The sequence below is a fragment of the Xiphophorus hellerii genome, chromosome 10 (assembly GCF_003331165.1).
Source record: "Xiphophorus hellerii strain 12219 chromosome 10, Xiphophorus_hellerii-4.1, whole genome shotgun sequence".
Classification (NCBI taxonomy): Eukaryota; Metazoa; Chordata; class Actinopteri; order Cyprinodontiformes; family Poeciliidae; genus Xiphophorus; species Xiphophorus hellerii.
The window spans coordinates 4,204,175-4,219,057 of record NC_045681.1 but is presented as its reverse complement, the minus strand read 5'-3'; the positions used below and the strand labels follow the sequence as shown (position 1 = coordinate 4,219,057).

The 14,883-nt window shown below is 40.3% G+C and overlaps 1 long non-coding RNA gene across 1 annotated transcript; it reads left to right on the top strand.

The window, feature by feature from the left end:
* Window positions 1–6,137: 6,137 nt before the first annotated feature.
* LOC116726659 (uncharacterized) lies at window positions 6,138–11,527 on the top strand. Its single transcript, XR_004340640.1, has 3 exons — window positions 6,138–6,179; window positions 9,240–9,463; window positions 11,264–11,527. It is a non-coding gene; the product is annotated as an uncharacterized LOC116726659 (long non-coding RNA).
* Window positions 11,528–14,883: the final 3,356 nt, after the last annotated feature.

Sequence of the window (14,883 nt, the reverse complement as noted above, 5' to 3'; positions counted from 1 at the left end):
TAAAAGATATTTTCCACTACTTAGTGGTCAATATCTCAACCGGGGACAAAATTTACTGAACCTCTAAATCAGTGGTAACAGCCAAGTCACAAAGACTACCGCTATCACCACCCAAAGGAGGGGACCGCTGTCTTAGCCAGAAGGCCGAGAAGGTGTAAAAACACAACAAAGCTACATAAACATAGTTGCGGCCCCTGGCCTCTTCAGGCTGTGGAGGCTCTTTGTTTTTTTTCTATTATGCAGGATCAGCTGTGCGGGCACAGCTTTCTGATTGGCTGCCTAGAGGCTGCAGGAGAGCAGCCACCCCATTGGATCAGCAAAGCCAATCAGACGTTGATGAGACCCACCTGCACCGTATAAAAGACGTCTGAGTTCATTCCTCCAGGGGGGGCAGCTAGCAGGAAGAGGTTAATAAAAACTTCACTTTAACACACGCAATACCAGAGAAAGGTCATTTAACATTTCTACCTTTGGAGTCCAGAGACGGGTCGACTGACCTGAAGGATCACAATTGTTCCTTAGACTTAGACTTAGACTGACTTTATTGTCATTTTGCATGCACAGGGTGTATACAGAACGAAATTTCGTTGCTTACGGCTCAGGACAATGTTTGAGGTTCCAATGTTGTGAGGTTACTCCAGAATAAAATAAAATACAGTATAAAATATGAATATAAATCTAAATATAAAATATAAAGTGCAGGACTGACAGTAAAATAGAAGTTATTTAGCTCTGTACATGTGCAAGGTATAAAGTGGAGACCAGATTTTGAGTGCAGTCCAGTTAAGAGTTCAGCAGTCTGATGGCAAGTGGGAAAAAGCTGTTTCGGAACCAGGTGGACCTGCACCGGATGCTGCGGAACCTCTTTCCAGAGGGCAGCAGGGAGAACAGTCCATGGTGGGGGTGTGAGGGGTCACTGATGATGTTTCGGCCTCAGGACACGCATCCTGCATCGATGGTTGACCTGACACTTCGCCCTTTTGCCTGAGCTGGGTGTGGAAGGTTGTTGCCGAAGCAGTTTCTCCTTGTGTGCCTTCTTCTCACTCACATGAGAGTTACCCAACTCTTTTGCAAGCTCAACCAGGAAGTCTACCCGTCTCTCCTTCACCCCAATGCATGCCTGATAAAGCACATGTGCATTCAGTGCTGCCATGTCAATCATGTTTGCCAGGTTTGCTGACCAGCTGTCACATAGTGATGGAACCTTGGTCACCCCCCGCAAGATAATGACTGAAATAAATGCCATTAGTTCTTGTGAACTAAATAGGTGAAGCAGTCACCTATTTATCCTCCACAGCACAAAAGGCTGCATGCAAATTTGCATGTGCAAAGTCTCCCAGATTTCTTTTGCTTACACTTTTTGCATGATTTTTTTGAGGTGGATCAACACATTTAATTTGGTTAGTTTATTTCTAAACTGTCATTTTAAACCCACTTAGCTTTATTTAAAAGAAAAACATTACTAATTTCTTTTAGAAAAACCTTTGCATATTTCTTGAAACAGATTGTATGTTTTGCAAACTCTATGTACAAACCAGGCAAAATGACCTGGATAATGCAGCACAACATCATGGATCAGCTACAAAAGGTCACATCTCTCCAAAAACACTTCATGTATGCTTCAAAACTAGACTGACTAGTTGTAGGTATCATAGATACCCACCCCCAACATGGACTATTCACACTCCTACCTTCTGGCCTGACGGTCAACGGCCACATTTTCAATTGAAGAAGGGATGCTAATTTGAGCCATCAGAGTCGTCAGTTTGGACTCAGGGTCTTTTGACCCTCTTTCGGGACGTCAGGTCGAAAACCCTGGTAATACCAACTTTCAACAAGATTTATAAATCAATAGTTTTAGTTTTTATCTTTTACTTTTTCATGTTGTTGACATCGATTTATTATAAATTTTCTTTCCCACTGTCTTTTTCCACAATACAAAAGAAAATAAATGTTTGACTAAACAAGCAAAATTAACTTCAAAATGTATAGATATTGAAAAACGTTCTATAGATTATCATATATGGCACGTGTGTCAAACTCAAGGCCCGAGGGCCAAATCTGGCCCGCCATAGCTTTTTATGTGGCCCTCTAGACTCCAAATCATAGCAATGGGCCCCTCCAGTTTTTACAAATAACCGCACAATTCACACAAAAATCAACAGATCCCCTCATGTTTTCTGAGTTTATCAACATGTTTTCTGAGTTTATCAACATGTTTTCTGAGTTTATCAACATGTTTTCTGAGTTTATCAACATTTTTTCTGAGTTTATCAACATTTTTCTTAGTTTATCAACATGTTTTCTGAGTTTATCAACATTTTTTTCTCAAATTTGACCATAAACATTTTGGATTAAGTGCCTGCTGTCTCAGCCTGACCTGATGTCAAGTTATAGTCCATGACCGATAGAGCGATTAATAAAAGATCACATTTAACATCATATGTTAGCGCAAATATTGTAAAAAATTCCTTACAGATATTTCTAAATTAGCGCCACAAAATCTGTGATGTTGATTGCAGAAAAGCACAAAAACAATCCTGGATGAACTGATTAGTGTGAAAAGATGTTCAATATTATGTTATTTTAAGAAACACTTATTGATGCTGAAACACCTATTTATTGATATTTTAACAATTTAATTGGTTTTTATCAATATGTTCTGGCACAACAGGCCCTTTATGAACATTCAGGTTTTTGATCTGGCCCAAAACGGAAATGAGTTTGGATAAAAACGAGTGAATCATGGACTATTTTGAATGTAAACAAGAATAAATAGTGAGATATTTGGTGGTGGAATGATGTCACACCGCCAGCAAAGGCAGATTCTGTGATGTCACTGGCGATGCAGTCTGTGATGTCATCAGCTGCAGAATTGTATGCAACACAATTCTGCATATTTTTCATTGCTTGCAATATCACTGACCAGTTCAGACGTGCGCAAAGCTCTTTCAGGTAGTTTACCAATCGACAACTTTAGTGATTGTATTGAGGAGAAATGTTTCACTTATTTCAGCAATACTGCAACAAAATGATGGGACCCCAGGCGAGAACGGGAGTCCAGCAAGACCCCCAAGGCAGCTTCGTTCCTGCACATCTGGATATATTAGATGAGGAAACCCAAAGACTGGACTCCAGTCTGGAAATGGAGAGCGCCAGGATAGAAGACGACCAAAGCCCGGCCGAGCTGGAGGCCAAACTGAAAGAGATGGAACTGAGACTAAAAAGGCAGGAAGCTCTCAGAGAAACTCTTATCAACGAGGCCGAAGAGACAATGAGGGAACTGGAGAGATTAGAGAGAGAAGAGAGGGAAGAGATGTCCAGTGATCCAGCAGAACTTTACGCTGCAGACATTGATTCCACATTTTATAACGGTGTGAAAAACATGGAGAAGACCTTGCAGCAGGAGTTTGAGGATTTAAAGGTGGCCCACCTCCTCAGCCAGGAAGCATTTGTAGATGGAATACAGGCTGAGAGAAAGAAAACCGAGGCTGTCCAAGAAGAACTGAACCAACTCCAGACTTCATACAAGGAGCTGCTATGTAAATATGAAGCAGACATTTCTCTGGTAAGGCAGGAGGTGAAACATGAGAAAGATGCAAACAAAGAAAGAGAAAAAGAGAGTCTGAAGCTAGTCGACAAGCTGAAAGCTGAGAAGGAGGAGCTCTTTCGAAAAATGGCTAAAGAAATCTTTATTCTGAGAAAGAGAGAGAAGCAGATGCTGAACGAACTGGATCAGGTTCACATTTCGCACGAGGAGATAAAACGTAGGTTTGAAAGAAACATTATGGATTTAAAGCAGGAGGTTGAGACATACCAGCATCAGGTAGAGCAGGAGAGAAAAGCTCACCTGGAGCAAACAGAGGAGGATAAGAAGCTTCTAGAGAAGCTGAGAGCTGAATATGCCATCCTCCAAGAAATCACAACATCAGAGAAGAAAATCCTGCAAAACAAGGAAAGGAGTGCCAAGGCTGAGCTGGAGAATGTTAACAGTTTGTACATGGAGCTAAACAGTCGGTTTGAAACCGAAGTAACTGCATTAAAACATCAAGCAGAAAAACACCAGGAGGAGCTCATTTGTGTGAAAAAGGATTTACAAAGAGCGAGAGACGATCTACTGCTGGCCGACACTCTGAGAGCCAAAGAAGAAGGTTTCCAACAACAACCCATCACAGTTTCCCAAGAAAAGGAAGAAAAGTCACAGAATCAAGTTAAAGTCTTAAATCAAGAGGTTTCTTCAGAGGAGGATCTCTCAGGAGAACCTCTACCAGGTTCTTCCATGGATCCAGAATCCTCAGACGAGACCGAGGTCACTGGAGAAACCATCCTGGAGGATTCGGACAATCCAGATGGTAAAAAGATAAAGTCTAAAATTTCATTTTGGAAGAAGGTACGAAACACTCTGGGATGGAAGAAGCCAAAAAAGAAACAAACAAGTGAAGACAATCAAGAACGTGTGTAAAGTTCTTGATTTTGATATTTAGAGAAGGAGAAAGACGTGCAGGAGACGAACCGAGGACTGGAATCAAACGCATGGAGGTTGTAGCCTCTGTGAACGGGGCGCCATGCCACGCTCCGTCAAGACCAAATTTAAAAACTTTTTCCCCCATTGACAAACTAGAAAATAGATCCCTTCCCAACCAAATTGGAAAAAACGTGGGCAGCACGGTGGTGCAGCGGTTAGCGCTGCGTCTTCACAGACACCATCTGTGTGGAGTTTGCATGTTCTCCCCGTGTTTGCGTGGGTTTTCTCCGGGTGCTCTGGTTCCCCCCACATCTCCTAAAACATGTCGGTCAGGTCAGTTGGTCACTGCAAATTGCCCCCAAAGATTTGAAGAAACCCCAAACACATGTGCAGCTTTATTGTTAAACTTTAAAGTTAATTGGATTAGCCGTACGTTAGCACTTTTCCCTTCGCTGTTTTAGCGCCGCAGCAACACTGGGCAACACTTTTATAGCAACAGCTATATATCATCACCCAATTTGCCAGATTTTTTGTGCGTCGTCGGAGAGCACTGCCGAATGCGTAGGTGCATATCGCCTGGTGGACGGGTGCGGGAACTGTGCCAGAGGGTCTACAGTGGCTGGCGGGTGGCAGTGCCGGCACCCCGCGGTGGCCAATAGGCCGGAGCGGTGCTGAGCTGCGAGGGCTGCACGACGCCGCTTGCAGCATTCATTTATTTTATCATTTTTTTATCCAATTACTCGATTAATCATAAGAATAATTGATAGATTACTAAACAAAAATATTTGTTGTTTGGAAAACAATTTTGAAGAATTGCCTAGTAACAGAGTTTTTTCACTCTCTCCTCAGACTGAGTGGCTGTAACCTCTCAGAGAGAAGCTGTGAAGCTCTGTCCTCAGTTCTCAGCTCCCAGTCCTCCAGTCTCAGAGAACTGGACCTGAGTAACAACAACCTGCAGGATTCAGGAGTGAAGCTTCTCTCTGCTGGACTGAAGAGTCCAAACTGCAACCTGGAAACTCAGGTAAAATGTTTTGAATCCTAGTGAAGCCATATTTCTGTCCATTAACTGCTGCTATAGATGATGCAAATGTTATTTCAATAGTAGATTATTAAAATAAAAATGTCTGACTGTGATGAGGCTAATCATGCTAAGTCTTGACACATAAACTCAGCTGGTTTTCATTTACTCCAGGCTGAAAGGACCAGGAAGAGAGGAATGTAGAAAGGTGGGGATCAGGCTTTAACTGCTAGTGTAACGCTGGACACTTGACCGATTGCTGCATCCTCAGTGTACAAAGAAGCAGTATTGCAGATTCTTCCTCCAACCAGTTGTTAGACTTTCTCGTCCATTTTACAAATGATAAATGTTGATTTCTACTATCTACAGAATGAAATACAGCTTTATTACTATTCTATGTTATTAACAGGTGAATCTCCAGTTTCTTGTGTGTTTTCCTCTTGTGAAAATGATCAGTTCAGACCTTGGGTTCTACCTCAATGTTCTCATATTCTCATCATGTGATGAATTGTGTGTCTGCAGCTTATCAGGCTGTTTGGTCTCAGAGGAAGGCTGTGCTTCTCTGGCCTCAGCTCTGACCTCCAGCCCCTCCCATCTGAAAGAGTTGGACCTGAGCTACAATCATCCAGGAGACTCAGGAGTGAAGCTGCTGTCGGCTGGACTGAAGGATCCAGACTGGAGACTGGAAGCTCTCAGGTATGGAGGAACCTGCTGCAGGAGCAGAGAAGGTCTGATAGAGGAGGAAGAGGGAGAAACGTCTTTAGTCCGTCTGCTGGGAAACATTTAGAATGAAGATGAATATTTAGTCTCCAACTGAAATGTTTTCTCTGAAACTGTGGTATTAATAAATGGATGAATAACACGGTGAATATATAACTTGACATTCTGAAACCACTTCTGTCTCTTATGACAGTTAAATAAATCAAATTATTACTGAATTTTAATCCCACCAGCAAAAATTGTTGCCAGACATTTTTTTCTAACTTCTAGAAGCTTTAAATGAATTATTTTGACTTTTGGCAGCTGCTTAATGTTTTAAAATAAAATAATAGTGTGTCTTCTCTAAACAATATCAATTTCATGTATCCAGTGTGAAAGGTCACATGACCAGACCTCTTTACTTCCTGTGTGACGCTGGACATAAATGTTTGTCACAATCCTGAACAAGAGGAAGTCAGTAAAATATTTAAATAAACAAATATAAATAAAATATTTTGAAAAGATGTTCTTTCAAGTGTTTACTGCTGATATATAAAGAAAATTGTATCTTTTGATCATAAGAAGAGTGAATGTAAGCGTGGCAACAATTGTTGTTTCACTGCAGACCTTCCACTTCCTGGTTCTGAAAGAAGAAACTACAAACCAGATGGTAGACATAACTGATTATGTTTAGCACATAATCAGTTATGCAACATTTATCACACTATGTAGCTGCTACATCCGCCGATAAGAAACTTGTAATAATAATAGATAACAATAGTTATTATTATTATTACAAATTTGATTTATAATGCCCTTTATATCTTTAAATCTCAAAGGGCAAAAAACCCCGAAACAAAACAAGCAATTTTAGTGGAGAAAAATAAATCAATAAATGAGATTAAAACCAATATCTCAGAAAATGAACCAAAAGTTTTGCTAAAAAAAAAAGTCTTAAAGCTTCTTTTAAAACAGTACATGGATGTTTTGCCCTCAGCACCTGTGTAAATTAGTTTTCTCTTATTTCAAGTGTATTAAGATATTTGCACTAAAAACTACTTATTAGAATAAGATGTTGTATTTTTGCAGTGCAGGAGCTCCATCAGAGACCGTAAAGGCCTGCGGTGTTTAAAGTTCACGTCAGGAGAATCAAAAATAAACTAAACAAGTACGACTTGTTGGGAAGGGCTGTCAGGAAAACGGTTCCTCACTCTGAAAGGAATGCAGCAGCGCTGCTTTGGTTTGCAAATCTGCACCGAAACAAACAAAAACAGCTTTGGAACGAGAACAAGATGGAGACATTTTACAAATCCTCACTCACTGTGATGTGCGGCAGTGGAGGAGTGATGGTTTGGGCTTGTTTTTGTAGGATTTACTTCAAAAATACAAAATCTTGCAAAGTATTTTTGGTGCAGTTTCTAATGCAAATATCTTAATACACTTGAAATAAGAAAAACTCATTTAAAAATGAATTTTAAGCAAGATATATGAGCAGGTTGTCATGGTGTGGCGGTGGACCCAAACGCAGCAGGAAGTAGGCGTAGAAATAAATGGATGTTTTAATGAAAAAAATGAACCAACACAAAATCCAAAAACAAAACAAACTGGAAACACGAGGGAACAACAGGTAATCCAGGGAGGGAAACATGGGCAGTGACCATCAGGGTGACGAGACGGACTGGCGAGTTGTGACTGGGATGGAGGAGCTGAAATACTGGGAGGCAGTAAATGGAACAATGGCAGAGCTAGATGGGAAGAGTGATTTCAGCTGTGAGTAACTGGCACAGGAGCTGAGGGGCGGAGAGAAGGTGGCAGAGGGAACCTAAGATCTGCTGGGAACACAAAGGGAGGAAACAGGGAACTGAAAAATACAACTAATGCAAAAAAAACTAAGAGTAAGAAAAACCTGATGAACTAGGAGAGAAAGACATGAGGGAAACCATAACCACCCTAAATAGAAACAAGGCCGATCTAACAACAGTAAGAACTAAGGAACATAGAGCTAGAGAAACTAGAAGATCTAAACAAAGAAATAAATTAACTAGAATTACTAAAGGAAGATATACAGTACATAGACTCAGACATGGAAGAATAACTGAACCTACGGTGATGAAATTAAGAAAGAAACATTACTAGAAACACTGCAGGGAGGCTGAAATAACTAGAAGGATAAAATAAAATTAAACTATAATCATTAAAGAAGGCTGGACATGGACTCAGACAAACAAGGACAGAACTAAAGAATAAACCTAGAAACAGTATAAAGGACTGAAAATAAGGAAAGCAATGAGACAATTCTTATTTCACTAAATATCTCAAATAATAATAATATCAAAAGGACCATGAAAGGCTAAACTAAAGTGAACTAAAACATGAAGCTAAATAAAATGAGAAGCAGAACCAACAAAAAACCCAGAGTTCTGACTCGTTTTAATATTGATTAAAAAGTGCTAGTTTCACTCATAACGAGATATTTTCACCATGTTTTTAGTGAAATAATCTGACAGCAAAACTTTTACATCAATATTGATAAATTATTGACTTAAAACCAGCTCCTTGTAAGTTACTTTAAGCTAGTTTTCCTCTTATTTCACGTGCATTAAGATATTTGCACAATGAAATAAACCAAAAATACATAGTAGGATTTCGTGTTTTTGTTGTGTTTCAATTTGCTCCGACAGCCACAAACCCTCTTTAGTTTATATCAATGTATAAAGTACATGAAAAATAAATACAAAAATCCGACTGCATTGATTGTTTTATTGAAATATTGCAAGTTAATTAATTCCTGAGCATGGCAACAAATGAAGCTGTGTATTTTTAATTAAATAATTGACTAATTTTGTACTTTTAATATGTTTTCTTCGAGCTCACACTGCATTCTTTCTGCTGGCCACAAGATGGCAGAATTTCACCACATCTGATCCGCCTCCTCTTCATTTAAGATGCAAATAAAATCAGATTTTAATCGACTAATTCATTACAAACACGGTGGATGAAGTACTCAGCTGAAACAGAGGTGAACAGTAAACTCTGTGTGTTTTGGGGGATTTCAAGAAAGAAAAGTGTGTGTGAGCGATGAAGAGGGGGAGGTGAGGAAGACGGAGCAAAACGTCCAGATCCAAGAGGTTCTCCCAGTCAGAGGCAGCAGCTTACCGGCGCTTCCTGCTCCAGAGGTGATCACGTTACGCGTGGCTCGTCCTGAATGAGGCTCAGGTAGATGTGGAACGATGGAGAGGTTCTCCTGCCGCTGGATCCTTCTGACTGGAAGCTTTAATTTGGTGAGTAAAAATCTAATTTAACAGATTTAAACAGCTGTGCAGTAAATGGAAACAAACTGGGGATAAAATGCTTAAAAGTAACAAGAATGCAAGTTTTTGGGTTTTTTTAACAAACTAGAAGGAAAGAAATGTGATGATTAATTTATGCTTCAAATAATTTTTGTAGTGTTTTCAGAAGAGAATATGCTGAAAGAAGCTGCGATGAATATCGTTGTAAATTAGAGCCTTTAATGATACTTTTTAACTGATTTTCTCTTGAGCAACTAATAAAATTTAAGTAACAAGAACTAGGTGCAGGACACTGCAAAAAATGCAAATCATACCAAGTATTTTTACTCTCGTTTCTAGTGGAAACAGTTTAATACACTTGAATTAAGACAAAACGAACTTACAAGTGACTTTTCAGCAATATATAAAGAGCTTGTTTTAAGTCAATAATTCCTTAATTTTGGTGAAAAGGTTCTAGTTTTACTACAGATTATTTCACTTTTAACATGTGAAAAATATTTTGTTATAAGTGAAATAATCTGCCAGTGGAACTAATAATTTTTAACCAATATTTAAGAATTATTGACTTAAAACAAGCTCCTATCTTTCTGAAAAGATTTTTCTAATTTAGTTTTGTTTTATTTAAAGTGTACCAAGACATTTGCACTAGAAACTAGACAAATTGATTGGTAAGGTTTTGTGTTTTTGCAGTGTAGTTCATTATTATTAATGCTTCTCTGTGAAATAATGAAGGAAATCCAACTTCAAATTATTTAACTTCACTACAAATTCAGGCTGATTAATATACAGAAACAATTTACTTGTACTTTTGACTTTTACTTGAGTAATTTTATTTTGAAGTATTTCTACTCCTACATGAGTAAAATTTCTGGATTTTCTACCTGCTGAATGAAAAACAAACATGTTTTAACCAGAAATTCACCAGACAAACACCTGCAGTTTTTGTTAAAGTTTCATAAGTTGTTTACTGGAAAAAACTGATTTAGAAAAATTTTCTTTTCCCTGTTTTTATTTTTTGTTATTGATATGAATTATTGTCATTTTGGTCCTTAAAATACCAAAATTTTCACTTAACTTTATATTTTGGTCTGTCTAATAATGCAGTTTTTAAATATTAAATGATTGATAACTTGATCAGTTACTCAGAACTTGAGTAAACTTTTCACCAAACACTTTTTCACTCTTACTTGAGCCATTTCTTGGATGGCTACTCTTTACTTTTACTTGAGTAAAAATACATTGTTGAAGTAGTGTTGCTCTTACTTGAGTACTTTTTTGTGTCCTCTGCTGGCAGTCAAAAAGAACTGGTTGGATACAAATACTGATTTTGTGAATTTGTGAGCACAAATCATGAGTAGTTGTTTAAAACTTAGCATTTTGTGGTATCTATACTTGAAAAGTTGATTAATATTAAGCTTCTGGAATTAACATTAAAGTCTTTAGCCAGTAATTAACCAGTTTAAATTAACTTTACCAAATCTGAGCTCAAATGTCTGGCAATAATAATGTCAGACGTTTTCTCACGGCTACAAAAACTGTGTGGTTTCTCTGTATTCTGGAAACATTTATTCAGGTATTGGTAGGGAAGTAAAAATATCTTTGTAAAATTTGATTTACACTATAAATTCAAACAAAATTTATAAGTAAAACCCAAAACTACAAAGATCAGAATTGGTAGACGCTGTAGGTTGAAAGAAGTTGCTAAAAAAGTCTCTAGTTTGAATCTAGTAATGCTCTTTGAAACTTCCTCTGAGGCTCATTGTTTGTATTTTCTCATTATTTCCCATCTAGCTGGTTCTCTGTCAACTTGAGACTCAGAGCAACTTCACCTTCATGAACTCATCATCACCTCAACTCATCATCACAGAGACCAAGAGGAGCGTCTCCACATAAACTCAGCTGGTTTTCATTTACTCCAGGCTGAAAGAACCAGGAAGAGAGGAATGTAGAAAGGTGGGGATCAGGCTTTAACTGTTAGTGTAACGCTGGACACTTGACCGATTGCTGCATCCTCAGTGTACAAAGAAGCATTATTGCAGATTCTTCCTCCAACCAGTTGTTAGACTTATTTCTTAATTAAAATCCATTCCCTTTTGGTTTAAAAAGTAATATCTTTGTAATCTTTTTTGCAGCCCCATCATGCATCTCTGTTCTTTCTCCTTTTTCTTTTTCCCTGCTTGTCTAAAGAAAGTCTGGGTCCTACCTTTCACCATCTCCCACCACTGTGCTCGTGTTTCGTACAGGTCTTGGAGGGTCTGCCACTCGTGGTACCGCTCCCGGTACTGGCCGACCAGAACCTGGTCCTCCAGCAGGGAGCGGTTGAGTTTCCACAGACCTCTCCCGGTCGTCGCACCTGAAGGAAGTGAAAGCGTGCAGGACAGAAGGAGGTGATCAGAAAAGAAAGCCGGTGACAATCTAGCATCAGTTAGGGCGCAATCCCTGATGAAGAAATAATCAATACGAGAGGCCATAGAGCCGTCACCACTGACCCAGGTGTGGCCCTCCTCTCCAGGATGCATAGTTCTAAAACAGTCCACTAGTTTAAAATCCCTAACGATTCTCTGTAATAAAAGTGATGTTTTGTCTACCTTAAAATCCTGTCTATTTCTTTTCCTATCTTTTCTAGATAAAATGCAATTAAAATCCCCCCCAATTATTAAAGGTTTTGTTCCCAGCATGTGGGGCTGCAGTTCCTCTAAAAAGTCATACCTGTCGTGTTTGTCATTAAAGCCATAAATATTTAAGAGGTTAAAATCCTGTCCGTTAAAAGTCAGATTTGCTAAAAGTGCTCGTCCCTCTCTCACCACGGTGCTCCCCTTCACCAAGATGTGTGGGTTGTTTATTAAAATGGCCACGCCGTCATTTTTATTTCCATTGGAGCCGCTCCATATAGACGGCCGTGGCCACAAGTCCTGCCACCGGGTGTAGTTCTTTAAAAACGGGAGTGAACATTCTTGTAGTAAAAACACATCTGACTGTACGGAGCTTAAAAATGATAAAACACTCTGGGCTCTAACTCGCGACTTCACACTTCTAACATTGATGGTTGAGAAGGTGAGAGTCATGAGTATGATGGCTAAAATCAAGTACGACATTTTAAAGGATTAAAAACAAGATAAGACTAAGTTCAAACCATGTTAAAAAACGGGCGGTCGTTAAAACAAGGCGGGTTCAGAGACTGTCCTGTGAATAGAGCTCTTCCTTCCCACATGGTGGTGCAGGTCGGGTTGGAGCTCCATTCCCCCTTCGGACTCTCGGTGTCGGCCGTCTTTCTAAAGCCGTTACCTTGTTTGGGTCCTTCGGGGTTGATTGGTGAGCCAAGTCTAGGAACGAGACCTCATTGGATGAGCCAGCGAGGAAGGCTCTGGATTCTTCTCCGAAAGAACCGAAGAGTTCCTCCAGCCTTCCTCTCTTCCCTACCTTGGGGGTAAGGTCGGGAGGTGACTCAGATGCCGGCCTCTTAGCCAGCTGGGCGTCGGGGAGGGGGGCATCATCGCTGCTGTCCGTCTGTTCTTCCTCAGAGTCCGAGCTAGCTCCGCCTTCGGTTAGCATCTCCCCCCCCTCACTGGATGTTTCGGTCTGGGGGGGGGGGCTTCCTTCCCCTCCCCGCTTCCCGCCCTCTCCTCCAATCAGAGGACCTGGCGGGAGATTTGAATTTTCCGACCCAGCTGCGTCCACTTGCTCATTAGCCGTTTCCGTTAGCGTCTCTTTTCCTTTTTTCAGTTTATTTGCAAACGATTTTGGACAGTCTCTGAACAAATGATCCTGTCCACCACACAAATTACATTTCCGCCCGTTCGTACATTCATCAAAAGTGTGTCCCACTTCTCGACATTTACCGCAGAATACTTTTTCACAAGTTTCGGCCAGATGACCATGCTCGCCGCACTTCCGGCACAGTTTGGGTTGGCCTTGATAGTGAATGTAGCCTCTGTTCTCCCCCAGGACTATCATTGAGGGGAGATGCTTCAGGCCCTGGAAGCCTTGGGGGTCTTCCCATTGTTTAATGGGGACCCGCCAAGCACAGTTCCAGATGCCGTCCACATCCCGCACCTTCATAGCCTGGCCTCTCACAGTGCAGTATCTACCCAGCCACATACAGATGTCTTCAGCACTGACAGTCTCATTGAACATCCTGACAATCACCGTTTTCAGGGAGTTGTCAGTCAGTTTCTCGACGTCAAATGCTGAAAACTGGGTCTTAGCATTTTCAAACCGTGTCCACAAATCCTTAAGAAGTGCGGCAGAGCAAAAACTTACATCATATCCCTTATTGAAAGGCAGGGTAAGGATACAATTCAGGTCATCTGGCCGAAACTTCAGCACCTGTTGAATCAGCTTCCTGGAAAAGTCCAATCTCGTTATTCTATTTTCTTCTTCTTTTTCCTTAAATAAAAATCGAACACTGTGGTGCCTCCGCATGCCGGCATGGCTAGCCGCCATGGTGGAGGCACCACCAGTTAAAGGTTTAAAACCTTTACTAAAACCAATAAATAGTTAAGAAACACCAATAAATACAAATAAAAGGTAAAAGATATTTTCCACTACTTAGTGGTCAATATCTCAACCGGGGACAAAATTTACTGAACCTCTAAATCAGTGGTAACAGCCAAGTCACAAAGACTACCGCTATCACCACCCAAAGGAGGGGACCGCTGTCTTAGCCAGAAGGCCGAGAAGGTGTAAAAACACAACAAAGCTACATAAACATAGTTGCGGCCCCTGGCCTCTTCAGGCTGTGGAGGCTCTTTGTTTTTTTTCTATTATGCAGGATCAGCTGTGCGGGCACAGCTTTCTGATTGGCTGCCCAGAGGCTGCAGGAGAGCAGCCACCCCATTGGATCAGCAAAGCCAATCAGACGTTGATGAGACCCACCTGCACCGTATAAAAGACGTCTGAGTTCATTCCTCCAGGGGGGGCAGCTAGCAGGAAGAGGTTAATAAAAACTTCACTTTAACACACGCAATACCAGAGAAAGGTCATTTAACATTTCTACCTTTGGAGTCCAGAGATGGGTCGACTGACCTGAAGGATTTTAGCTAGCAGGCGCTTTTGTTCTGTAAATAAGGCCATTACCCTGGTAATTACCCTGGTAATTACCCTGGTAATGGCCTCAACGCATCTCACAGTTGCACAATTGTTCCTTAGACTTAGACTTAGACTGACTTTATTATCATTTTGCATGCACAGGGTGTATACAGAACGAAATTTCGTTGCATACGGCTCAGGACAATGTTTGAGGTTCCAATGTTGTGAGGTTACTCCAGAATAAAATAAAATACAGTATAAAATATGAATATAAATCTAAATATAAAATATAAAGTGCAGGACTGACAGTAAAATAGAAGTTATTTAGCTCTGTACATGTGCAAGGTATAAAGTGGAGACCTGATTTTGAGTGCAGTCCAGTT